The sequence below is a fragment of the Pelodiscus sinensis genome, chromosome 1 (assembly GCF_049634645.1).
Source record: "Pelodiscus sinensis isolate JC-2024 chromosome 1, ASM4963464v1, whole genome shotgun sequence".
Lineage (NCBI taxonomy): Eukaryota > Metazoa > Chordata > Testudines > Trionychidae > Pelodiscus > Pelodiscus sinensis.
In genome coordinates this window covers 146,686,886-146,714,684 of record NC_134711.1, presented here as the reverse complement: position 1 = coordinate 146,714,684, position 27,799 = coordinate 146,686,886, and the positions used below count along the sequence as shown (strand labels likewise).

General features: G+C 44.0%; 2 long non-coding RNA genes across 2 annotated transcripts in view; one reads left to right on the top strand and one right to left on the bottom strand.

Moving 5' to 3' along the window:
• Positions 1–17,233, top strand: part of LOC102452025 (uncharacterized) — a 67,241-nt gene extending 50,008 nt beyond the window's left edge. Inside the window, exon 3 of the long non-coding RNA XR_012897294.1 lies at positions 16,306–17,233. This is a non-coding gene — a long non-coding RNA (uncharacterized LOC102452025). The remainder of the gene's footprint in view (positions 1–16,305) is intronic.
• A 3,882-nt stretch (positions 17,234–21,115) lies between these two features.
• On the bottom strand, positions 21,116–26,787 carry LOC142819371 (uncharacterized). The gene is made up of 3 exons (XR_012897251.1): positions 26,707–26,787; positions 24,975–25,177; positions 21,116–21,441 (listed from the first exon to the last, which is right to left on the bottom strand). It is a non-coding gene; the product is annotated as an uncharacterized LOC142819371 (long non-coding RNA).
• Positions 26,788–27,799: the final 1,012 nt, after the last annotated feature.

The following is a 27,799-nucleotide window of genomic DNA, read 5'->3' as shown; positions in this document are numbered from 1 at the left end:
CCGCTTTTGTTTTTGCATGTAAACGTTAATCAATCACATTTTATTAAAAATTTAAAGGGCCTGTAAGTGAGAGGGAGGAGAATGGAAATGTTTGGGTTGGTGGTGTTGTGGCAGGGAAATCAGATCTGAAGTTTATCTACTAGTGAGAGCACAACTTGCCAGGGTCAGGCTGGAGTTTTAGGGCCTATCTGGCTTTTGGATACTGCAGGTCTTGTGCACAACACAGTGTAGTGGCACCATATATATATTTTAATATATAATTAAGAAATGTTGGGACTCTGACTTTGACTGTGCTGGGTTTCCAGAGGACACAGTCTGATCATGTATCATGTTCTGCCAACACAACACTCTTACACTTTGTAAGAGTACTATGCGTCTTTTTATCAGTGCAATTGTTTAAAGGCCCTTCGAACTGTATAGGCTGTGTGGCTGGATAGTGAGACAAAAGACAGGATACTAACTGCATCTGTAGTATAATGTGCTGCAGACTCTGTAACTGTGAACAAGACACTTATCTGTTCTCTCTGCCTCCGTTTCCACATATGTGAGATGGAAGTAATGACATCCATTGACCTTCATGAAGTATTTGGAGACTATTGGCTAGAAAGGGGCAACACAAGTGCTAAGTATTATCTTTTTCAGACAAAGGAAAGCACTGAGCAGAACTTGCAAGCTGCTGAATGACTGATCTGTTCAATGACAGAGTAACTGAAAGTAGAAATTCATGCATCAGAGCGATGTTACAGGGAGTAGGAAGCCAGAGAACACAGGTACTCAATAGATTAGACAAACTGATAAGAGAGAAAATGTTAAACATCTAGGAGATACAGACAAGAAAACAGAGCATAAATCTAAGAGGTCAGCGAATTATTTGTGAATTGCAGAGACGCTCAGTGGTATATACAAGCGTCCTTTTATTAGGCCTGTTTCTGGTACCTGCAACAATGAGTAACTAAACTAAGCAGAGGCTTCGAACAAAAATGATAGAAGGAAAAGCACATGCACCACTTGCTTTGTATCATCCTAAAAGCTCCCTTAGAAACCTGACCTGAGCTCTTGTGCTACATTCCCCAGCACTGTCACTGGGAAGACTCAGTGAAGAAGTTCAGCAGCATCTCTTCTATGGAAAATTAAAGCAGGGAGAAACATGGCTATGGATGCATTTTCTCCTGCAGTGAGATTGTGATGATTTTAATGGAAAAGGCTGGTCAATTCTGCATGTTAAGGAGAAGTCCTATTTTTCTTCCTAATTATTTCCAAGTTCTGGTCCAGATCAATAGACCTTCTGATATTTTTTCAGGGATGCTGGGCACCTGACGTTCCTATTATCCCACTGAGTGATGGGTGCTCAGTATTTCAGAAAATGAAGTCAAGCATGCTGATGACAGGCTATGTACTGGTTTCAGGCCAGGGGCACCACGCTGCCTCCCTACAGCCGCTGTTGACTCATTTGCCATCCCACAAACCAGTCCCAGAACCCCGTCACGTGGTTAGGGCAGGGTGGCAAGCACACAGGCGAGCCATTTCACTCCCTCCCCAAAGTCTTGGCCCATGCCCAGGCAGGGCTGGGAAAGAGACAAAAAGTAACAGTTTATAAAGCCAGGCCCTGGGATCAGGGTGGGCGAACAAACAGTCACACTTTGAGCGCAGGTGGTTTGCTCCTTGAGAGGGAACTTGCCATCCAAAGGAAAGGGTGGCAGGAGGGATGCAGGCCCTCTCTCTCCGCTGCGTCCAAGCCCAGGGCCCTATCAGTGGCAGCGCTGGCTGCCACTGGGTCAGCGGGGTCCTGGCTGCAACACGCCGATCTGGTCAGTGAGTTAGTAGGGATCCAGGCTGCAACATGCTGCCCAGCTGACCTCCATGTCCTCAGCCAGCACTGGGGTGGCTCCCCCAGGCTACTTCCTTGTTCCTCCTGGGGTCCTACCTGGCTCCATGGTGGGTCGGCCAGCTCTGCGGGGGTCGAAGGAGCTGGCAGGGTGTCCATAGGTTCTGGGGGTGAAGAGGTGCAGGGGTCCAGCCCATTCTTCCAGGCCCAGCCTGGGTTCTAGGGATCCAGGATAGGCCTCAGGCCTTAGCAGGGGTCTCTGCAGCCTCCCATAGTCACCGGGCTCCAGCAGCGGTTGCGGCGGCCTGGAACAGTCCTTGGGGCACAACAATGGTCCCGGTGGCCCAACCCAGTTGTCCTGCTGAGGGCGGCGGGGTGAGGCTCTCTTTCACTTCTGGAGCCTTGGCCGAGCCTCATCTCTACTCAGCTGCTGGGCTCAAAATGAGCTGGGAGCTCCCACTCTTACACTTCCAGTCCTGCCCTTCTGCTTCCTGTGGGCAGGGCCGGGGCGCTCTGGCACCACCCACCAAGCGTGTCTTTAGGGGAGCTTCCTCCTCCGGGTCATCAGGAGGCCACGCTGCCTCACTACAGGCTCTCTTAGTCTTTCTTTTCCCCCATGTGCTGGAATGGCCGTTATAATCACTCTATCTGATGGAGCTCAGCAAGGAGCGAGAGCTTTCTCCAGGAAGGGCCTGTCACTGAGGGCACGTCTACATTACAGAGAAGATCGAATCTACTGCTGTCAATCTTCCAGGGTTCAAATTAGCAGGTCTAGTGAAGACACACTAATTTGAACTGAGAGGAGAACTCTGGTCAATGCCAGTAGTCCTGCTTCCACGAGGAGTAAGGGAGGTCAAAGGGAGAGTGTTCTCCCTTTGACTTCCTGCAGTGTGGTCAGCGCCAAAAGTTGAGTTAAGGTACTTGCACTTCAGTTACACAATTAACGTAACTGAAGTTGTGTATCTTAATTCAACCTTATCTTGTAGTGTAGACATACCCTGAGGGATTTTCTTCCACTGGAGATCAGCCTATATCTAGTAATTTTTAGAGCCTGGTGAAAGGCTCCCTGTCAAGGCTGTTCCCCCATTTGGCATTTTGAGTGCAGAAGGTGTGGGCCCACAAGAGACTTTAAAAGTACTTTGCCTTTATAGACTTCTGCTTAAAAACTCCCCGAGGTGACAGATTCCCTGACCTTGGGTGGTATGCTGCCACTAACCAAGTGGGAAAAAAACCCCTTTTTTAACCCACGAAGATTTACTTGGAAACATCTTTCAGACGGGTACCCTAAGCTCTTTTACAAGAGAGTTTGAAAAAAAAAGAAAAGAAAAGAAAACAAACTGTAATCTCTGATAGCTGACCTTTCAGTCTTAGTCATGCATACACAGACCTCCTATTACCTTCCAGGACACAAGAATCAGATCATAGTCTTAAAAAAGGTGATTTTATTAACAAAACAAAAAGATATACTTGGAAATGCATACTTGGTTGCTAGATATTATAGAGCAACTAAGAAACAAACAGATTAAATCACAGAGAATTGCTTCCCAGGGTTTCAACTTCAGTTACAGTATCCTTGGGGAGAGTGGGGACACACAATCCAAGCACAGAAAAATTCCAAGACAGGAAAGAAAAGAAATTAACCTGATCATGGCTAACTAAACATTTCCTGTCTACTTACATTTATTGCTTCAAGGTTTTGTTCTCCTAGGCATGGTTATTGCTATAAATGTCATTCCTGCCTTCCAAGCTCATTCCATCTCTCTCACCACTCTGTTGCTTCTCACACACAAAGGAGACCGAAGCAGGCAAAACCTATTTTTCAGTTCACTTTCTTCCCATTGGCTCTTCTAGCTCTCTGCCAACACTTCCTGGATTTTTTTCAGGAAGTCTCTGAGTTTAACCCTTTACAGGCAATACCCTCCCCTTCCCCCATATATGACTTGAGGCAAACATCTTCATAACTAGAAGTCTCCTTTTGTAATCAGACCCTTCAGGTTATTAGGGTACCTGTCAATGCACTTGGATACTGTAGTTATGTCTGCTTTGGAAGTATATTATGTAGACAAGTGCTGAATGGCCATAAAGAGAAGAGAGTCATCAGCCCCTTCAGGTTGTAAGTGCTACCTGTGTGTGTAGTGTATTTCTAGTGAACATATAACTACAGTATCCAAGCACATAGGCAAGTGCTGACTGGTTGTACAGAGAGAAGAGTCATACTTCTTCATGGGTATTCCCTGGGCTCAGTAATAACCACAAAGAGCAGCAGATACTGCAGTAATGATAGTGACCAGATAGTAAGTGGGAAATTGGGACGGAAAGTGAACGGGTAAGAGGTGCTTTTATAAGACAAGTCCTGAATGTCTAGCTCCTCCATGTAAAATTGAGACATTTGGTCACCTTAAGAGATGGGCTTTTTGGAAACATAGCTATACAAATATTCTCAATGAATATCAAAACCACTTGAAACTTGTTCTGTGCCATGTTTCAATGACCGTTTAGCTCCAGGTCTTTGGAAACTTCCCTTGTAGGAGGGCTGCTGATGGGGGATGAAGAGCAAAAGGGGCAGTTGCCCTGTAACCCAGGGGTTCAAATGGGCTTGGGCCTTCTGATGACCATCACCACTATTGCATGTGTGGGGGTGGCCAGAGTTCCATGCCCTTTAAATTGCCGCAGTAGTGCTGCACAGTACACTCTGGGAAGCTCAGAGGACTGCTTGAGTGCATGGTCACAGTGCAGTGTGGGACGCTCTGGGAGGTGCTGATGGCAAGATGCTTCCAACCCCACCCCTTCTGCCCGAAGCCCTGCCTTTTCCAGGAGCATGGAGCCAGCTCCTCCTACTTTGCCTAGGGTCCCAGCAAGTCTGTTGGGCCCCCCTGCCTGGGATTCAGGAACTTGGGGAGTGGGAATGCAGTTTTACATAGAACCATATGGGAGTTGTGTGGTTTTGAGGCAAACCAGTTAATAAAGCCATTTTGACAAGACATTTAACCATCCCGTGGCTTTAGTTTTCCAATTTGTAAATGAGGATGATAATCATTGCCTGCCTCATGGAGGGGTTGTGATTTTTAGTTCATTACTGTTTAAAGAACTCTTTGAGGATCCTTGGATCGCAGGGGTTCCTAAACTTTTTGATACTGGGGACCAGTAAATCCATTCACGAGCTTTTGGAGGACTGGTAACATTTATGTGCATATTCATTAAGCAAATGCTGACTATGCAAATATATTGTTTCTGGTCCTCCCAAAGCCCCCAGTGCCAACTGTAGCCCACAGAAAAGTCAGTTGGGGCCACACAAGTGAGATACAAAAACACAACCCCTCCAAACCCCTCAAACCTCACTAATGTGGCCCCAACTGTGCTGGGACAGAGTTCTGGGGAAGGGTGCCAATGAGTGCTGGGGCAGAGGACAGGGTGCTTGCGGGTGCTGGGGCAAGGGACAGGGTGCTTGTGGGTGCTGGGGCAGGGTACTTGTGAGGGTCTGGGAAGGGGGAGGGGACAAGGACCGATACCTGGGGATCCTGTAGCTGCCAAGGCCCAAGAAGTGCGTGGGCTGCTCCCCCACCCCCCAAACAGCAGCGCAGTACCTGACACACTGGTCCGTTGCACGCCTGATGTCTTCCTGTGCAGTGGGAGGAGGAGTCCTGGACTGCACCAGTCCCAACTGCTCAGGCAGCGCGCGCCTCGCTTCTCTGCTCCCCATGGCAGTGTGTGCCGCCCAAGCAGCTGGGGCCGGCGTGCTGGGGACTTTATTCCCCTGCTGCCTTCCCGCGTGAGGGGAGGGGACAGGGGAAGTCCCGGACTGCACCTGCCCCAACCGTTCGGACAGCGTGCGCCTTGCTCCTCCGCTTCCCATGGCAGCACGCGCTGCCCGAGCAGCTGGAGCCAGTGCTGTCCCGGATCCCTACCCACTCTCCCGCATGCAGGAAGGCAGCAGGGGAACAAAGTCCCCAGCGCACGATGGACCGGCTTTTTAGGTACCACAGTGGCTGTTGGGGCGGGGGGGAGAGCAGTCCCTGTACTTCCAGGACCTGGTGCACAGCTGCAGAACTGCCCCCCGACCCTGCAGGAAGCCCGCACTACCTCCCTTGACACTGGGAGTTCAGTGCGGCGTTCATCATGGGGGTTATGGACAGCGAGGTGGGCTCTCACAAAAATGTTTCTGAGGCCCGGTATTTTTTCCTAAGGACCAGTACTGGGCCGCGGACCACAGTTTGGGAAATGCTGCTTGGATGGAAAGCACTACAAAGAAGGACAATGCATAGATTCACATGGGATAAAAAGTATGTTTAAACTAGAGTGTGAGGAAGGGTGGAAAAGGTAAATGCAGAAGAAGTGAAGTAGTCCTTTGGAAATTAGAAGTCATCAGGCTGTTTGAGGTCCTGATGTTAATTGGTGGGGAATGTTTTACCTGGAGTCGTGACAAAATAGCACCTCTCAAACAACAGGAATACTCAGGTGGCAATTTCTTGACCCATGATAAAATAGATTTCCCACCAGGCTGAAGGACACTAAAGACCAGGAAAAAATGCCAAACAGAGGTTACTAGATTGCAGGACTCTGTGCTTATTTACTAGGGAGATCTCTCTCCACCACCTCCTTCCATAGAGATTTGAATTCAACAGGATAAGGAGCAGATGTAAGTGATGCAGGGACCTAACACAGAACAGTTTAGCTAACATAATAGTGACTGTGTGCATCTGATGGGGAATGATAATATCAAGGGAAGAGCAGGTGTGAGTCATTTCCCTGGAGAGAGAGGGGCATATGTGTGCACACACTGCACACACAGAAAAAGAAGGATGGGGGTGGGGAGGACTAAAGCAAAGGAGATTATGTCACCCAAACACATCCACCACTACCCCAGTACATCTACACAAGCAAAGGGATTCATTCTTTTTAATCCAAAGTCCCTGTCAAAAAGAACTTGCTTTTTCTTCTCTTGCCATCTCTCCCACTAACTAGGGCCATTTCATATGTGGCAAAATAAAATTTGAGTTCTTCAATATTTATTTACTTTCTGCTGTGCATTAGCCTAGTTCAGTACTTTGTATGAGAAGAACTCAAAGAAAGTAGGTTTGGGAAATTGGCATAATTGTCTGCTGAGAGATTTTCACATAGAATTATTTCCTCTTATTTTATATCACGTGATGCATTCCATATGTTGCCCTAAAATAAATTGAAAATACAAAAAGGCATGACAAACAGGGCAGGCATTGCTATAGGTTTGTTACATGCATTTAGAAAGAGTACATATATCTTTGCAACATATGAAAAATAGGTTTTTTTTATGTTGGCTTCACCAATGTTGCAAATGCTCCCTCCACTACAGAGTCAGTAAGGATGAAAAGACTGCAATTTAATGAAAGCATAATCATAGAACAGGAAGGAATCTCAAGAGGTCATCAAGTCCAGTCCCCTACATTCCTAGTAGGATTAAGTGTATGGAGCTAAAAGCCATCTCGCTCTGAGCTTAGGCTGTAGAGCTCCTTTGTTTTTATTTTTCACTGTAAGTGGTCTAAGTGCTACTATATGGGACAGTGAACCACACTAGGGCTACGACTACGACTACATTGGCCAGTCTTGCGCAAGAACATATGCAAATGAGGTACGGCAATGAATGTTGCTGCACCTCATTTACATACTTAATGAGCCATCATTTTGTGCAAGGGGCTTTTGCACAAGAAGGAGCAGTCTACACTGCTTCTTCTTGCACAATCATAGAATCATAGAATACTAGGACTGGAAGGGACCTCGAGAGATCATTGAGTCCAGTCCCCTGCCCTCATGGCAGGACCAAATACTGTCTAGACCATCCCTGATAGACATTTATCTAACCTACTCTTACATATCTCCAGAGATGGAGATTCCACAACCTCCCTGGGCAATTTATTCCAGTGTTTGACTACCCTGACAGTTAGAAACATTTTCCTAATGTCCAACCTAAACCTCCCTTGCTGCAGTTTAAGCCCATTGCTTCTTGTTCTGTCCTCAGAGGCTAAGATGAACACATTTTCTCCCTCCTCCTTATGACACCCATGTAGATATCTGAAAACTGATATCATGTCCCCCCTCAATCTTCTCTTTTCTAAACTAAACAAACCCAATTCCTTCAGTCTTCCCTCATAGGTCATGTTCTCTAGACCTTTAATCATTCTCATTGCTCTTCTCTGGACCCTCTCCAGTTTCTCCACATCTTTCTTGAAATGTGGTGCCCAGAACTGAACACAATACTCCAGTTGAGGCCTAACCAGCGCAGAGTAGAGCGGAAGAATGACTTCTTGTGTCTTGCTCACAACACACCTGTTAATGCATCCTAGAATCATGTTCGCTTTCTTTGCAACAGCATCACACTGCTGACTCATATGCAACCTGTGGTCCACTATAACCCCTGGATCCCTTTCTGCCATACTCCTTCCTAGACTGTTGCTTCCCATTCTGTATGTGTGAAACTGATTGTTCCTTCCTAAGTGGAGCACTTTGCATTTGTCTTTATTTAACTTCATCCTATTTACCTCAGACCATTTCTCCAATTTGTCCAGATCATTTTGAATTATGACCCTATCCTCCAGATTAGTCGCAACCCCTCCCAGTTTGGTATCATCTGTAAACTTAATAAGCATACTTTCTATACCAATATCTAAATCGTTGATGAAGATATTGAACAGAGCCAATCCCAAAACAGACCCCTGCAGAACCCCACTTGTTATACCTTTCCAGCAGGATTGTGAACCATTAATAACTACTCTCGGAGTACGGTTATCCAGCCAGTTATGCACCCATCTTGTAGTAGCCCCATCTAAGTTGTATTTACCTAGTTTATTGATAAGAATATCATGTGAGACCGTATCAAACGCCTTACTAAAGTCTAGGTATACCACATCCACTGCTTCTCCCTTATCCACAAGACTTGTTATCCTATCAAAGAAAGCTATTAGATTGGTTTGACACGATTTGTTCTTTACAAATCCATGCTGGTTGTTCCCTATCACCTTGCCACTTTCCAAGTGTTTACAGATGATTTCTTTAATTACTTGCTCCATTATCTTCCCTGGCACAGAAGTTAAACTAACTGGTCTGTAGTTTCCTGAATTGTTCTTGTTTCCCTTTTTATAGATGGGCACTATATTGCCCTTTTCCAATCCTCTGGAATCTCTCCTGTCTCCCATGATTTTCCAAAGATGATAGCTAGAGGCTCAGATACCTCCTCTATCAGCTCCTTGAGTATTCTAGGATGCATTTCATCAGGCCCTGGTGACTTGCAGGCATCTAACTTTTCTAGGTGATATTTGACTTGTTCTTTTTTTAATTTTACCTTCTAAAACTACCCTTTTCCTACTAGCATTCACTATTTTAGGGATTCCTGCGGACTTCTCGGTGAAGATCGAAACAAAGAAGTCAAGAGCAAGAAAATAGGCGGCAGAATGGCTCTTGTGCAAGAGGGATTTTGCGTTCTGCCTGAAAATAGGTGGCAGAATGGCTCTTGCGCAAAAACCCCTTACACAAAAATGGTGGCTCATTTAGTATCCTAATGTGGTGCTGCAATATTAATCGCTGACTCTTATTTGTATATGTTCTTGCACAAGACTGGCCCATGTAGATGTAGCGTAGTTGTGTGGGGGTATGTCTACACTACCCTCCTAGTTCGAACTAGGAGGGTAATGTAGGCATACCGCACTTGCAAATGAAGCCCGGGATTTGAATTTCCCGGGCTTCATTTGCATAAGCGGGGAGCCGCCATTTTTAAAACCCCGCTGGTTCGAACCCTGAGCAGCGCGGCTACACGGGGCACGAACTAGGAAGTTCAAACTAGGCTTCCTAGTTCGAACTACCGTTACTCCTCATTTCACGAGGAGTAACGATAGTTCGAACTAGGAAGCCTAGTTCGAACTACCTAGTTCGTGCCCCGTGTAGCCGCGCTGCACAGGGTTCAAACCAGCGGGGTTTTAAAAATGGCGGCTCCCCGCTTATGCAAATGAAGCCCGGGAAATTCAAATCCCGGGCTTCATTTGCAAGTGCGGTATGCCTACATTACCCCGCTAGTTCGAACTAGCGGGGTAGTGTAGACATACCCTGGGTTACATAAGCACCATCTAGACCATCTTTCACAGGTGTTAAGTTTAACCTACCCTTAAAAATTACCAATGATGGAGATTCCACAACCTCCATAGGCAATTTATTCCAGTGCTTAACCATCTTGACAGTTAGGAAGTTTTTCCTAATGTCCAACCTAAACCTCTCCTGCTGCAATTTAAGCCCATTACATCTTTTTCTATCTTCAGAGGTTAAGGAGAATATTTTTTCTCCCTCTTCCTTTTAATAAGCTTTTAAGTACTTGAAAGCTGTTGTTATGTCCCCTCTCAGTTTTCTCTCTTCCACTAAATTGCCAACCACTTACAACTTCTCCCATCTTAATATCCTCCACAAACTTTATGTGTCCTTTCTATGCTACTATCTAAATAATTGATGAAAATATTATCAGAAACCAGAACTGATCCCTGTAAAAACCCACTTGTGTCCTTCCAACATGACTGTGAACCACTGATAAATACTCTCTGGGAATGGATATCCAACCAGTTATGCACCCATCATATAGTAGCTCCCTCTTTGATGTATTTCCCTTGTCTCTTAATGAGAAGTTCATGTGAGACTGTATCAAAAGCCTTACTGAAGTCTAGATATACCACATCTGCCTCTTCCCCTTTACCCACAAGTCTTGTTAATATTTAAAAGAAAACTATCAGGTTGGTTTGTAGATGTCTGTAAATTGATTCCTTAATTGTTTGCTCCATTATCTTTCCTGGTATAGAAGTTAAGCTGGCTGGTCTGTAATTTCCTGGATTGTCCTTATTTCTCTTTTTAATAGATGGGCACTCTATTTCCTCTTTTCCAGTCTTGTGGATATCTCCACTATTCCATTACTTTTCAAAGATAATAGCTATTGGCTCAGATATCCCCTCAGTCAGGTATTCTAGGTTTTATTTCAGCAAGCTCTGTTGAGCTGAAGACATCCAACTTCTCTAAGTAATTTTAGTTTGTTCTTTCTGTATTTTAGTTTCTGAACCAACCTCATTTTCGCTGTCATTCACTATGTTGAGCAACTAATCACCATCAATCTTATTGATGAAAATTGAAACAAATAAGTCATTAAGGGCCATTGCCATTTCCAGATGTTCTGTTATTGTTTTTCCCTCTTCACTGAATAATGGATCTACCCTGTCCTTGCTCTTTCTCTTCTAAAGTATTTCTAGTAACCTAATCCAACCTTGTAAAACTGCAAGGCTAACCAACACCAACACCAGTCTCTAGGACCATGGAGCAAATAATCTCACCTAAATCAATCAATCAATCAATCAATCAAATCAAATTAAATAAAAAGGGGACGGTACTCAAAACACTAGATAAAAACCTAAAGTAACAACGTGTGTATAACTGGGAGGAAGAGATTGAAATCAGGAATCAACCAGTCTGCTACAGATCCATACATACAGTCTTCTCTCTAGCAAATGAAATGTGCCATGTTCAGCCTGATTTTTACCAAATATGGAATCAGTGTTTGTAAACTAGAAGTAGGTTATGGCTGTGCAACAGACTAGTGGAGGAGAAGTTGAAATTGAATTAGAAAATCTTTCTCAATGCTCAAAATAAGGGCGGGAAAGTATTTTCCCCCTAATTATTAGAAGTGAGACAAGAGTTTCCATTGAAAGGCAATGAGGGAAAACTGTGCCTAGCCTTGAGGAAAGGATAGAGTCAACAAAGACAGTGCTACATTACATTCTGATTCTGTCACTGAATCAGAAACAATAAATGGGACATAGTGGATTGAACTCTAGATATGTTGGGAAGTCCCCTCCTGAGCAGACACTTGATTTATTGCATCTACACATGACAAAAGCCCCCAAACTTTTTGTCTTGTTTGTACCTTGGTTATGCATGGCTAGCTTGTAATTCCAATTTTCAAATTCAAAATTCTCTATTGGATTCATGTATACCCACATTTACTTTATGGGTTAATTCATTTTAGTCCCACAAATAGGGAATATATAGTGAAATCTAATTATCTCTGGTAACAAAGAACCCCTTTCTTCCACAATCATTGCATCACACCATTAGAATGACTAGGCTGAACTAATTAAGACAAAAAGAGTGAAGATCAAAGCACCAAGAAAACCTTCGTGACCCAAAGATTTAGTGTTCATCAGTGGAGTGAATGAAGCCTGTACCTACTCTAAAATCCTTATATGTGTTGGCACAATACCATTGTCCTTTTGATCTCTGTCTGTTCCAGCTGTCATAGGATCTGAAAGGACAATTGGCATTGTTATGCTGGAGCCCTACATGTTATCTGTTACTAGTTTCAGAATACAAACTGTTCACATGGGTTCTCATGTATGTGCAATACATACCATGTGATTATCACATACATTGTGCAGTCTATATTGGAATCAGTGTACTGGCAACAGACAATAGGATGACCTGAGAGATAATTGTCTTACATAGGATATGACTAGTTTTAAGACTTTATGAGCAACCATTTTTCTGATGAAAAATGGCTTTTTAGTTAAATAGAAATTTTAGTGACAACTTTCCTATCTTTAGAGAAAACAGTTAAATTTTTGTTGAAAAACAAAACCTGCTTTTCAGTTTTGATTGAAAATCTGAAACAAAATATTTTGTTTCCAATTTTTTGTTGAAAATTTTAGTAGGGGAAAACACCCTTATTTTATGGTCAACTCCCAGTCTCATGTGACATGGAAAAGGGTAGTCTAGATAGGTATGGGGTTTTTATATGTATTTATAATTTTTCAAGTGCAAGAGAAGATATAGTTCCATCTGCCCATCTGGCATAAATCAATAGAGCTCTGTTGACTTCAGGAGCTATATCAGTTTATACCAGTTGAGGATCTGGCCCAGAGACATAGCTAAAATACAGGCCAAATCTTAAATATCTTATTCAGTCCTTGTTTCCTGCAGGTTTTGGTCAATGCAGAACAGGCAGTAAGTTGGAGTGGCAGTTAAGGATAGGTGCAGTGCAAATAAAGCTAAGCACCAGAATAGTCTTCCATCCCGAGCCATTGCAGTCAAGAGCTCAAGTGAGTTACTGTGGGGTGGAGAATGAGTAGAGATATGGGCATAACTCTATCCTCAGCATGATACTATGAGTTTCTTAGCTATATCTGCCTCTCTTTGGCTTAATTCTTGTTATTGTGGTAGCCATGCTATGGCACCTTAAAAAGCAGGATCCAGTTTGCATGCACTGCTAGTCGTACAAGGCTCTGCATTGGCAACTCTGCATTGGCAGTAGACAGAACCAAGATCTGAGTCCTTGCTAAGTGGAAACTCTCTTGAAGGCTGGGCCAGATTGTGTTTATTTATTCCTCTCAGTAATTTCATTGAAGTAATTGGGATTATGTGAGCAAAGCAAAGCAGGCTGTTTTTGCTTGAGTAAGGTCTGTGTAAAAACTAAGTAATGGCTTTAGGATTAAGCCCCCTGATTTAACTCTCACTATGTGTGGATCAAAACCAGTATTGAAATACATGAGCATACACTTCTCTTCCTTATCATACCTCCCGCTCTGGTGCACTGGTGGTCCACTAATTTCTGCCTTTTCTTTTTTTGGTCTTGTGCTGGTTTGTTCAGGCCTCTGCATCCCACATTCATGGATCTGGCTTCTTTTTCTAGTACATTCTATATCATTGTAACCAAGGCACTGAGACCACTGCCACTGGCTAGGGAGAGTGAAGTCCACTCTATGGCATTAGCTCAGCAGCAGTTGGCTTTTAGCTCATGTGGTAGAAGCGCGTGGCTTTAGATTCTAAGGTCCCAGGCTCAGTCCCACCGGCTGACAACTAAGGTTCATTGGCTTTACAAGTGGGGGATCATTTCTCTAGCTTGTCCTCTTTTTCTTTTCCCAGGCATTGTCTGTATTTTCACTTGCCAAGGAAGTTGTGTTGTTGGCACTCTTACAGTGTATCCTGAATATGATTAATCTTCCTCTTTCCATGTTTGATGCTTTAGGTTGCTTTATTCTAAGTAGAATTTCTGATGGTGCAATAAACTCTTTCCCATGGATTATGATCATCTCCAGCCATTTACTTTAGAATAAATTGATCGTATCAATTTCTGTGATAGATTTCCATGACTCTGCTCCATATAGGAGGACAGAAACAATGCTAGTGTTAAAAATTTGTATTTTGTGTCAGTGCCAGTCATGCTACTTTTCCAAATCTTTTCAAGTTTATGAAAGTTGTTTTCTGCTTTTGACATATATTGCTTGGCATCTACATGATGCTGCTATCATTGGACATCTCACTCTTGAGGTAAATAAAATTACTTCCTTCTTCACAGAGTCTGGGTCTGATGAACCTTTTCACAGAATAATGTGTGATATAAAGTTGAGAGACACAGTTTTCAACACTATGATAGAGGAGGCCATGAATTAGGAAGATCATTATTTGCATTGCTTTTAATAAAGCTACACCAAAACATTACACTCTGCTAGATAATATTGTGTTTTAAATATGATGTTTTGTAAATGACAGTTTCTAGAGCATAATGTGTCTTTAGCTAAGTCAAAGTATTATCTCTGAAGATTTAGGATACTGTAGAATTTGTATGGCATAAAATCTACTGGAACAGAAAAATCTATGCTTAACATACTAAAGAAATGGGATATAAACAGCAAATTTTCACTCTAAGGGCATGTCTACACTAGGAAATTATTTCAAAATAATTTATTTCACAATAATAACTCTTGAAATAACCATTTTGAAATAGTGCATCCACACTACAGGGAAGCCTCAAAATTAGTCCAAGGCAGGCTCCCATAATGTGGACACACTACCATGACTTAGAGCCCCAGGAAGCACTTGGGAGTAATTACTATGAATGATGCTGGGGAGTTGTTATTTCTAAATGGCAGCAGAGGAGCAGCCACATAACCACTATTTTGAAATAATTATTTCAAAATAAGCGTTATTCCCCATGGAAAGCAGGAGTTATTATTTCAAAATAACCAGCCCCTTATTTCAAAATAAGGGGTTGGTATTGTGAATGCGCCACTTGATATTTCGAAATAAACCCCTGATGTAGACTAAGACTAATTGTTGGTTTAGGCATTTTGCAGAGATTCTTTAAGGCTGACAAGGGAACACATGGGGGGCCACCATCAACGTGAACACCCCCCCACCTGGGGAAGGGCTGAGACAATCCCCCTCATCCCCGGACCCCATCTGTCTTTCTCCTGTTCTGTCCTGCCCTTGCTCCACCCATGCTCTACCTCTTCCCTGCTCATGCTCTGCCCCTACCTCTTCCTCTAATTGATGTGGTCTGGGGGGACTACTGAGGACAGGTTCTAGTGCTGGTAGCAGAGGTCCACCCCTCCCCCCACACTCATCTGTCAGCAGTGTCAGGGGAAGTGGAGCAATGTGGCTCCAGCTTGCTCTGCTCTCCTGGCCATGTAACTCCGCTTCCCACAGTGAGTGTGGGGGAGGTCCCACCCTTCCCCTGCACGATGCAAATGGGTGAGCAGAATGTCTTGGGAGCTGGCTGTGCTGCGGGCGCTGCAGTATAAGTTTTATACTGCAAAGCCTGCAACATGGAATGGCAGCCAGCTCCCTAGGAGCAGGGCCAGCAGCCAGGAGCTGGTACAAGCCAGGAGCCAGCCCCACTTCTGGGGAGCTGTCTGATGCCTTGTGCTGTATCAGAGCCAGCAGCATGGGGTGGCATCTGGCTCCCTGGAATCAGGGCTAGCAGCCTGGGCTAATGCACACTGGGAACTGGCTCATACTCTAAGCCAACTCCCAGCTGATGGACCTACTCCCAGGTAGCCAGCTGTACTGCAGGCTCTGCAGTATAAGCTTTATACTGCAGAGACTGCAGCGTGTGTAATTGTGTAACTGTTAGGAATTTTAACAGGTACACAGTTATATTTTAACTGTTTTTTTGCCTCCCTAGAACCTGCACTCCATGATTCAGAGCAGGCACTCAAACCTAGCTCATATTCTCCAGTTGGAGATGTTCATTCCAGTTTATATAAATAGTCCTAGTGTGATTGAGAGACTGACTCTACAATCTCGTGAGTAGAACACTCACCAGGGATGTGGAAGATCCAAGTTCAAGTCTCTGTTAGGCAGAGCAGAGTCTTAATGTATTCTGCATCTTAGCTGAGTGCCCTAAACCCTGGGCTATAGGGGGGCAGTGTCTCTTTGTTACAAAATGTTTTGAAAGGTCTCAGTTTTCTCTTGACATGGAAAGGGAAAAATCTTCAAAATAACAACAGTTCTTGTGGGATGGGAAATCCATCTCTCATTCAGTTCCAATCATTTCACACCTTCAAACTTTTATCATAATCATGATGATTAGAAACTTATCTTTAAAAAGTGTGAGCTCGAGAGTCTCCAGCATTTAGAAAAATGCCAGCTGCTATGATTTGCTCACCATTCTCATTATATTTGGTTACACCCGTTTTTTTTTCCCTCAGACATCTCTAATGCCGACTCCCTCTCTCTAGCCAAGAGTATATGAAGACATCTTCTGAAATTGGAAGCAGCCATACTTCAAGTATAGCCAACAGAAATTATGCCAACCCTGGAGTCCTGACATCCAGTCCCCTTCTGTCAACACTTGACACCTCTCTGATGTTAATTTGAAATTGAGCCTCCCATGCTGACTTCTGTATTTTTAACTAGTCCATTGTATCCTAGGGTGGCTTTTGGATTGTATGGTTGTGTTTTTGAGTGGTGCCTTTTACGATCTTATTGCTCTGTTTTGTTTCACTTTCCTCTTGCGTTGTCTTCAAACATAAATATTATTTTTGGGCTCTCATGCCTCTCATGAAATGCCCTCTTTACTTGACCAGGATTATATTTTTCATTTGGTACTTTCTGTTTTGATTGAAGGGGCAAAGGTATGGGGCTCATCTTCTTTGTTTGTGTCTGGGGAATGAATGACTTCAACCTCTGTGGTGGGACATTAGGGGATAAACATCCATCCTGGCTGAATGATAGAGTTATTAAATAAAACAATAGGTGAAATAATTCCGTTTAGCTTGGTAATGTAAGATCTGCTTCCTTTCCACCCTCAATCTGGCTTTAGAACTTCCTTGAAACCAAGTTCACACTCTGGCTTTATTGTGACATTATTTAATTACTTTTTATTGAAGACCATTATTTATTGACTTGACTATTGCAACCTTCTCCCTTTTCATATGTCACACTGCACCCTGTAGGTCCATTATAATGAAAGTCGCCATTGTTTGGAGAAACAAATGCATAATCACCTCCTTGATTCTTGCATTGGCGTTTATCATCCTTCCATATCAAATACCAACTCCTTATGATCCTCATGAGGCCCTATATAGCTTTATCCTTGCCTATATCCATCTGCAGCTGCCCCTACTCCTCCGCTCATGCCCTGTACTCTGTTGGCTCACTGAGCCTTTTTAATCCTCTGGTGGACTCCTAAGGTACATCTGTATTGCAATTACAAGTCCACATCTGACCTGGGCTTCCTGACTTGGGCTTAGGCAGTTTGGATTAAGGGGATGTTTAATTACAGGGTAGGCATTGGAGCACAGGCTCTGGGAGCCTGTGAATGGGGAGGGTCCCAGAGCTCAGACTCCAGCCTGAGCCTAAACATCTACCCCTGACGCAGTCTTTCGTGCAACCTAATTTGTTTATACATTTTGTCTCCTTCACTTTTTATTGGGACTCTTCATCCTGACTTCTTCCTTGACTTTGCTCCCTAATAGCTAATTTTAAAGAGTTTCAGAGGGGTAGCCATGTTAGTCTGTAACTTTAAAAATGAGTAGTCCTGTGGCACCATAGAGACTAACAAAATATATATAAGATCATGAGCTTCATCAGATGAGTTGGAGTGCAAATAACACAATCCAAGATATATATAACAGCAAAAGCAGTTACCTGTCAATTGTAGAAGATCCTAATTTAAAGAGAAGTAACAAGAGGTGTACATAGCAAAAAGCACAGCAAAAAGCATATCTGGCTCTCCTCAGTTTTGACCCCAAGCATATTGACAGGCCTGGCCTTACCATGAGGCGAACTGAGGCGGCCTCTTGAGGTGCCAGACTGTGGGAGGGTGGGGGGAAGGTGCCACTAGGACCCAGAGAATTGAGATCTTTCAAAGTTTTGGCCCAAGCGAGGGGGCATGGGGGCGTCATTTGAGCTCCCTGCCTCAGGTGCCAAAATGTGGGTTGGCCTTGCCTATTGAAATGAGTAGGAAGGCTACACGGCTTTGGATCAGGCTTTGCTACTGTATCTCCTTTGTCAGTTTATTAATCCATTGCTCCAATTCAGATATTAAACAGTGTCCTATCTCTTTGATATGGCCATGCTGCATTATTTACTCTCACGGTGCTATACGAACCAAATGTAAAGAACAGAAAGTTGTGCAATCAGGGTACATCTAGACTACATGACTCCGTCGACGGAGCCATGTAAAATAGTTTACTCAGCATAGTCAAAGAAGCGGGAATTTAAATAATCCCTGCTTCATTAAAATAAAAATGGCCACCGCGCTGTGCCGAAGATCAGCTGATCTGGCACAGCGCATCAGTCTAAATGTGGCGCGGTCGACAAGGGAAGCCTTTGTCAACTGCTCCGGTAAACCTCGTTTCATGAAGCATACTGGAGCAGTCAACAAAGGCTTCCCTGTCGACCGCACCACATCTAGACTGCCGTGCTGTGCTGGATCAGCTGATCGTTGGTACAGCTCAGCGGCCATTTTTATTTTAATGAAGCAGGGATTATTTAAATCCCCGCTTCTTTGACTATGCCGAGTAAACTATTTTACATGGCTCCATCGACGGAGCCATGTAGTCTAGACGTACTTTCACTATTTAGCATATGGAAAAACTATTTGGATAAGTCATTTAATTAAGAACTGCACTTGGCTTAGAACAGAAAGTTTCTTTCAGACGGCATCATTATAATGGATCTGTGTTTGTGAAATTGAGGCCAAATCCTCATTCCACTGATGTCAGCAGTGGTCCATAATGCAATTAATCCTTCAACTGCAGGGCAATGGACTAGGCATTCATTCTAAGAGGCCTTTTATGTACAGTATAAAGCTTCTATGCTCTCTCTCAGGGTGAATGGCAAATAATGGAAAAGGCAAGTATTCCTGTTACTAAGATGTAATGACTTATTGAATAAACTGTTTTAACTAGCCACGTTTAATACCTTTATACAGGTAAAAATCATCCCCCACTTCTATATTTCTCTCTACAAAATCTCTCTTCTGCACATTATGAGTCTATCGATACCCTACTTGCTTCTACAGTGTGTGTGAGACTGTATTTCCCAAGATCCACCGGGAAAAAAATCTGCAGCTAGCTCTAATCAAATTGAACTGTTGTTAGGACTTCCTGTGAGGTTTCGAGGAAACATTTCTGTATATTAGAGGTGGATGGGAGGAGTAGCATGAGGGGATGGGGATGGGGGGAGGGAAAGCAGGACCATTCCAAGGCTTAAGTGGATTACGTAGCTATGTAATCAAGTTATGGGTATGTGGACTTGAGTGAGCTTTTTTTCCTCTGGCTGTCTGCCCTTCATATAGTTCCCCTGACAGTCAGGCTTTATTAGCTTCCTCTAGTCAGCTTTCTGTCTCACTCTCATATTCCTCTGCTACATCCCTCAGCTGCCTGTCTCAGCCCTTCCGGTATCTCTAAGTTCCCCTGAGTCCTTCATTTAGCTGTACCAGCTGCCTGCACTAGCTTCTTTCCCCACCCCCAGCCCTCATCCTGCAAGTGTTTGCCATGCCTAGAGCGGCTGTCTTTCCTTCTGCTAGTCTCTCAGATGGATGAGTCCAAAGAGGTTGGGTTGTTCAGGCCAGATAAGGGCACTGAAGTTCAAATGATCTGAAACTCTTTGTTTAAATCACCCAATCTCACCCAAATCCCCTTAGATATTGGCTTTCAGATGTTCTGAGCTCTTCTGTTCCAGTTTAAGTCAGTGGGAGCTGCAGGTGCTTGAAAGTCAAGCACATCCATATTTCCATCCGTGCGTAGGAAAACAGCATAGGGTGACTGAATTAATGATTAGCTTGGCATTTCATTCAAATCCATGAAGCTTTCAAATTAATATCTATGCACTTGAGACAGGAGTGAGCCTGATATTGGCTGGGACAAGACTGTTGCTCAGAAGACCAGGACACCCTTACAAATGTCTTAATACCGTTAGAGGTGGAGAGAGAAGTGCGGATAGGAAAAACAGGGGCAAAAGCTGCCTCTCTGCAAGTGAGAATCTGAAAATGATGGACCAAAAGCAGCTCCACCAGAGTCAAGATCTCCGCAGGTTATAGAGGAGGCACAGAGAGCATATGCCCCCAAATGCCGTGGGCAGAAGAGACAAGGAAACTAACAGGGGGAGGGCTGTCCCTGGCAGCAGGGTGTGCCCACCCTCTCTGCACTCTCTGGAGGGAAGCAGAGCGATGTGGCTGGGGGAGCAGAGCAGGCTGGGGCTGCATTGCTCTGCTTGCCCTGCTGCTGCCGGTGAGTTCAGGGGGGCCAGAATCCTGCTACCAGCATCAGATCCCCAGCCCCACTAGTCCCCAGGCCTGCATCAGTTGGCGGAAAAGTCAGGGAAGGGGAAGAGCCAGGGTAGGGGAGAGGGCAGAGCAGAGTTGGAGCAAGGTCAGGAAGAGGTGGGGCCTGGAATGGAGGGGGGTTGTCCCAGCCCTTCCTCAGGTTTCACATGGCTTCACTTGTCACCCCTGGGTCTCTGCAGGACATAATTGCTAACCTTCATTCCTTCCAAATCAGCAGTGTCCAGGGGGTAAAATGGGCTATGAAGACTGAATTCCCTTTTCACTCCTAGAGTGAGTCAGTCTCTCAAAGGCAGGGCTGAGGTAAAAGAGCAAGTCAGGTGGTGGATATGTACACTCCTGGGCTGTGTCTACACTGGCCCCTTCTTCGGAATAGCCATGCTAATTTAGAACTTTGGAATAGGGAAATGCGCGGGGGATTTAAATATCCCCCGCGGGATTTAAATAAACATGGCCGCCGCTTTTTTTCCGGCTTGGGGAAAAGCCGGAAAAGAGCGTCCAGACTGGCGCGATCCTCCGGAATAAAGCCCTATTCCGGAGGATCTCTTATTCCTACTTGAAAGTACTTGAAAGCACTGCTTTTTTTAATTATAGAATAAAGACAATCCTTCAAAAATCCTCCTGTTTGTTTCTGCCAAAATACAGCTGCTTAGCCACAGCAACAAGAACCATCCAACACCAACACATCATCCCTATTTCCCTCTTCCTTCCCACTTTTGAGAAGTTGAGATAGGAGGAACAAATCATCATTGTCCTAGAGCCCCAAACAGTTCCGCTGACACAAAAGAGCTGAGGTTGTGTAAAGCCTCCTTAAGCAGAAGTATTGTCAGTGCGGAAAGTCCCTACATCAACCCCTGGCACATGGGGCATTTTGAAGCAGATGAGAGGCTGGAAATGGATGTGCTGAAGAGGGAAAGGTGCAGAAGGGGTGTGGCATGGGCACTCTTGCAACCTGGTTTTTCTGTACCCAACAAGTCAGGGCAGCTTTTAAAGTTGTCTTAGCCTGCAGGAGGTCAGATTTGATGATCATGATGATCCTTTCCAGCCTTAAAGTCTGTGAGATAGAAGGAATGATTATTAAAAACCAGTTGGCTCTTGAATGAAAATAACTTAATTCTCTGGATAAATGGAAAGTAATTTGCCACCCGTAATATAAATGTTATATGTGCTCGTATCCAGATTCATTCCCACATCAAAGAGGCCCTTAGACAAATCCCTCTACATGTAGATGTGCAAGCAGTGGCACAGGGCCTGACACTCTTTAGCTAATCACTGCATAGCTCTGATTTCTCTCCTTCCCTATGAAGAACAGAGAAGGAATCTCTCCATCTCTGCACCCTCATCACCATCTCTGCCAGAGCAGGGGAGGACTTGGGGGAATAGTTGGCACTTTTGTCATGGATGGTCTACATGCATTATTAGTTAACAAAATGCAGTCAGAAGATGAGTATTGGAGTTGGCGTCAAGCCAGGTCAGGATACCATAGAATGAGGGTCAGGCACCAGGTTAGAAGCAGCAGGCAAATAGCAGAATTGGAGCCAATCAGGACCAGAAGCTAAAATCCAAGGTCATAGCAAAGTAAGGTCTGGATCAGAAGCAAGCATGCGATCTACACTATTGTTGAGAGAGCTCTTTGTGAAGGCTTCTTGGTTTATATACCAGCATGAGCCATTCAGTGGGCTTTGAGGGGCCACCACTCAGGCCTAGTGCCACAGAGTTCTCCAGTAGTAACACCAGCTAAGCTTTCAATGCTGATCCAAAAGCTTTGGCAACTCTGTGATCCCAAATGTTAGTGTCCACAGGTTCTCTCAAGCTTAACTTGCCTTCCCCCATAAGACACATTGCTCTTAAATGTATACTTTGATAATATAAAAATAACATTTCCAGCCATTCTGACAGAGTAGAAACCCTTCCAAACATGGCCTTCTGTAGCACAGGCTGAGTCTGCAGAGAGTGTCTGGGGCAATATCCCAGAGAGAGATCCATCCATCATCACAAGAGGTATCCACTCAGAAGTCTAATGATAACATTGATAACTAATTCACTACTGATGATTTTAGTCAAGCCAGCTAATGTGCTTCTCCATTGTTGCCGGTTACAGCATTAGATCCTGGAGGTGAAAGGGAGTTTTCGTGAGTCATAAAAATGCACTGCTTTAACAGTGCTGCCCCTTTTTTCCCTAGTTCACAGTTTTGGGGTCCACCTTCCTAGGGAGGTACCTTTCATTGTCCAGAAGAAGATGGATGGACAGAAATAAGCTATCATTGGGCATCATCCCCTCTTGCCCCAGAAAAGTAGGTGGGTGTGGAGGAAAATCCTCTTAACGTGTAGTCATGTCCTGCTTCTGCTATGTCTATCTAGATGTAAGGTGAAATTGTACAAAGTACCCAAGTCCCACTTATAATGGTGTTCCAGACATGTAAGAACTTCAGCCTCCATGATTTAAGCTCCTAAGTATCCAAAGTGCTTTTTGAAAATGCTCCTGAATTACTTTGGTCCTTTTGAAAATGTTCTCTAAAGCTTTCTTTGAGGCAGGGACTTAGCCTGATTTTTGGCTTACAGTAATGTAAATCAGCACTATACTGAGGTCTATGGAACTACAGTGCTGCATAATTAGGCCTTTTGTCCTCATACCTGTCCAGAAAGCACCTAGTATGGGGTGGGTTGTGAGTGCTATGCAAGTAAATAAAGTAGCAATAATAATGAATGAATATTGAATGCAGTATCAGGTATGTTGCTTTCTTTTCCTCTCCTGCTGTTTCCCTAGACAGCTGCTTCTTTATTCAACAGAAGTAGCAGGGGGCCAGAAGGGGAGGTGAAGAGCCACTACTGCAGTGGGAAAGGGGAGAAGATGGTTCCCTGACTGGGATTCTGTGGAGGGTTATTCTTTGAGACCTATACACATGTAAGAGAGGGAATAGGTGGATGCTGGTGTATAGGTGAGTCAGGAGTTATATGGTGGGAGAGTAGGAATTCCACCTACTCTTTAAAGTACTAGTTGGTTCCACTTTTGAGTAGACCCAAAGGGAGACCAAATTCCTAGGCAAGTACAAATCTCCTCATCCAAAGAGATTAAATCCATGGCCCAATTCCCTGTTTGTCCTCAGTCTGCTTGGAGTCTCACTATTGCTTGGGGCTAGAGCTGGTTAATATTTTTCCTGTGGTACTTTTTTTTAAATGCAAAATTGCTTTCTGATCAACCTCCCCCACCCCCACAAATGGTTGTGGGGAACAAGAAAACATGAATAATTTAAAGCAGAATTTTTGGTTATATTTGTATTTTTCAGTGGAAATTCTTTGTGTGTTTGGGGGGGAGGGTATTTCAAAATTTCTGGCAAAAATAATTGGTATTTTCTGGCCAGGTTCACATAGCACCCTGTTATGGCAGAGTCAAGATGCCAAAGAAATGTACAGGGAACTGTGTAGAAGCTAGATATCTAATGGCTACACCTTTCTGAATGGGACTGTCAGAACACCTCTTCTCCAGGTGGTGTAGGGGTACTTCTTGAGCAGTTGCAAGTGACTAGTTACCTAGTACTATGTCTTGCTGCTACTCAAACTACAGACCCAATTCAACACTGGTATAAATGGGTGCAAATCCCATTGACTCCAGTAGTTGCCCAGGGCTGAATGTATCTGTGAAGTTTAAGCTTATTATAATGAAGTTGCTGTGACATTAGGAGGTGTGCATATATAGCACATGCATTTCCCTCTATACTTAACTCTCTTCCCTTCCCTTCCCACTCTTTTGTCATCCTGAGGGACTGATGCTGATGAGGCTGGATAGGAACAGACCTGAAGCAGAAGTCAGAGCTTAACCTTCCAGCCTGAGTCTCCATAATGAGCTGCCATGTGACTGGCCGCTAGTGATGAATTTACAATAAGGTAGATGTCTGGAGAGATAAAACAACCCTGCATTATATCTCTAGCATCCTGTCACCACCTAGAAGGCTAGATTGCACAAACATTAATTTGTGAAAAGCCTGATTCTTGGGGCCTCATTTCCAAAGGTGCTGAGATCCTGCAGTTCCTACTGAATTCTGCTGGGCTTATGGATTCTCTGAAAACCAAGCCCTTTCTCTTCTTTACTGAGCTATCGCATACTATTTGCTTTTTTTAAATTCTTATCTGTCTGGGTTGCAGTGTTGACAGATAAGTTCTGCTAGGTTGGGGAGGTGGTTCATAAAAGACCCTGAGAACACTCTTTACTTGCTTTATGTCAGTGGCTTGGTTAGGAAAGCCTGTCTCGGGGAGAAGGACGGGGCTCTGTGGTCTGGCCCTGGCCTCCAGCTCCCCTTCCTGGCCCACTCTGTCCAGAGGGACAGGGCTATGGAGGCCTCCAGCTGCCCTTCCCCATCTGCAGCTGGTCTGGGAGGGGGATCTGGTGGCCTCCCTGCCTGACAGCTAGACTGAGAGATGGGACTCTGGTGGGGGGAGGTGTTCCTGGCCTAGGCCTCTCTTTTGGGGAACCTCTCATGGAGGAGGCTGGGCTGCACTGCCTGTCCCTTGGAGTGGTCACAGGGGGGCTACCGCAGAAAGGCTGGAGAGTGGCTCCCCCAGCATTGTTTGGGACAGAAGGATACTTACCTGGTCTGATGGCTGGCAAAGTGAAGCCCTGTACTTAGGTGGACACTCTTCAGCTGGTGAGGTTTCCCCCAATAGTCACTCTGCAGTATCACTGTCCTCTGATCAGCCCTTCTCTTTCCATGTTATAGAAAGCAATTGGAGGGTAGGGTCATAATTCAAGTGCTTTGGGAGATAGGATCATAATTCAAAATGATCTGGATAAACTAGAGAAATGGTGTGAGGTAAATATGATGTAGTTTAATAAGGACAAATGCAAAGTACTCCACTTAGGAAGGAACAATCAGTTTCACACATACAGAATGGGAAGTGACTGTCTAGGAAGGAGTACTGCAGAAAGCTAAATATAAGTCAACACTGTGACACTGTTGCAAAAACAGCAAATGATTCTGGGATGCATTAACAGGAGTGTTGTGGGCATAAATTGCAGGAAGATAGGTTTAGGGTGGTTAAACACTGGAATAAATTGCCAAGGGAGGCTGTGGAATCTCCATCACTGATGATATTTAAGAGCAGGTTGGATAGACCTCTATCAGGGATGATCTATATCAGTGTTTCTCAACCAGTGGCACAAGTATCCTTAGGGGTACTCAAGAGAAGTCTGGGGGGGGGGGTACGTTAACACCACTGAAATTTGGAGAAAACTGAATTTTTGTTATAAGTTTTACAGCACTTTATTATTTTTGTACTTTTTACACCCAAAAATGTCATCGCCTGCCCGGCTATGATTAAGTTGATTAAACAAATGTGTTACAATGGTAGAAAAAAAATTTGTGTGACGGAAAACTGTAGGTACTAGGGGTACTTATAATTTATTTTTAAAAAGGGGGTAGTTGCAATTTTTTAAAGGGACACTTTATAAAAAAAAAGGTTGAGAAATGCTGATCTAGCTGGAACTTGGTCCTGCCATGAGGCAAGGGACTGGACTTAATGACCTCCCAAGGTCCTTTCCAGTTCTAGTGTTCTTTGATTCTATTATTCTAGGCACTTCCTATTTTTCTGGCACAACCAAACCCTGGCCTTGCTTTAAGTTAGGATGAGAGGAAGCTGCATGTCAAATTTGGTGATCCTAGGTGTTACCACTTAGGAGGAGTTCTTGAACAAATGGACTCACAAACAGACGGACTTTAATATATATATACTAGAGCATCAAAATACACACACTGTAGCCAAATTTACATTTTTAAACTGTTAAAATCCAAGATTTTCCAGGGGGAGAACTCCCTCGCACTGCTGGATGGTTGGTTGTTTTTTAAGTAGCAACATCCTGAGACTCAGAATACCCACTTTCCCTCTGATAGAGGGTCCCTAGAACTGGCCATAGATCTTTATGTCTGGTACAAATAACATTGTTGGTGTCATTCTAGAGTCTGAGCATGATTTTTTCCCTGCTGCTCATTTGCTGATGAGTGTGAAATGCAAATCCCCGAAGACTTCTGTCTCTGCAAAATATTCAGAGGAGCATGAAGACAAATGTGTGTGCAGGGTGGGTGGAAATCTACAAACAGTGGCAAGAATTTTACCCGCTGTTATCCTTTTGTCTGCAGTTTATAGATTACAATCTACCTATACCACTGAAACCTTTAGTTCAATAATCAAGTCTCCATAACTGTTCTTAACCCTGTTTTCCCTGAGCCTGATAATTATGGTGTAAAATAGCATGTCAGGTATTCATATTCAAGTTCCAAATCCAAAGTCATCAACAGTGTAGCTCCATCAAACCTAGTGGATGTACCTTGTAGACCAGTTTGGCCCAGTGATCTCAGTGTAAGTACACCAGAGCAGTATTTGGCCCATGCTGTGTTTCTCAGTGCAGCAACAACCCTGCCCCTTTTTATATGGTGTGATGATTCCAGTCTAAACACTGTCAGTTTTCTGGAAATGGCAAGTGAGACACTTGTTGCCATGGTGATCCTTAATAGTTCTGACTCAGATGTAGTGTTGCCATGGCAACAGTATCCGAAGCCCTTGGGATGTGGTGCAGGCTTTTTTTTCTTCTTCTTCTTCTTCTTTTTTTTCCAAGTGGCAGAAAAAGCCTCTAAAGGCCCATTTTACTAGCTCCTTGCTGCAGTGCAGTGACGAAGCTTTCAAGCCTGTTTCATTATTCTCTGGATAAAAGATGGTCCTGATCCTCCACTAAAGAAACAGATCAAGTATTCTGCAGTGTAAATACATTTCTGTACATCACCATCACAGACACATAATCTGCACATTAATGCATTCCCTGCCTCCGGCCTTAATGGCCCATCAGGAAAATGATCTATGTTTATTTGTAAAAAAAGAGCAGTAACACTTTATCCAAGGGAAGGGCCAGATCTTTTTCTCTTGGTGCTAAAGACCAGGGCCAGTGTGAGTATGTGATTTTTGAAGGACAGTATGTGTGTGTGTGTGTGAGAGAGAGAGAGAGAGAGAGAGAGAGAGAGAGTAAATTAATGTATGTTTGAAAGATTATGTATAACAATGTGTGTGTTTGAGAAGTTGTGTGAGAAAGCCTATGTCTTTATGTGCTGTATAGTGCATGAAATAGTGCTTGCATATAAGAATCCAGAGAAAAGGCCTCTGTAATACAGAGACAATCAAGAGCACATGCTTTCTTTCTTATCCTTATTGCATAGTACAATGGGAATGGCTAACACAGTGAATTCCTGAAAAGTACAATTAGCTAGTTGGTGTGACAGGGAGATGGGTGTGATTTGCTATTCACAAACATAGCAATAGTGTCTTCATTAGCACTAAGCAATCAGGCCAAAATATTCTTAGCAAAATTCTGGGGTAGGGAGTGGTAATACATCTCAGTGTAGACCCTTATGGTTCCCTACCAAAGTCTT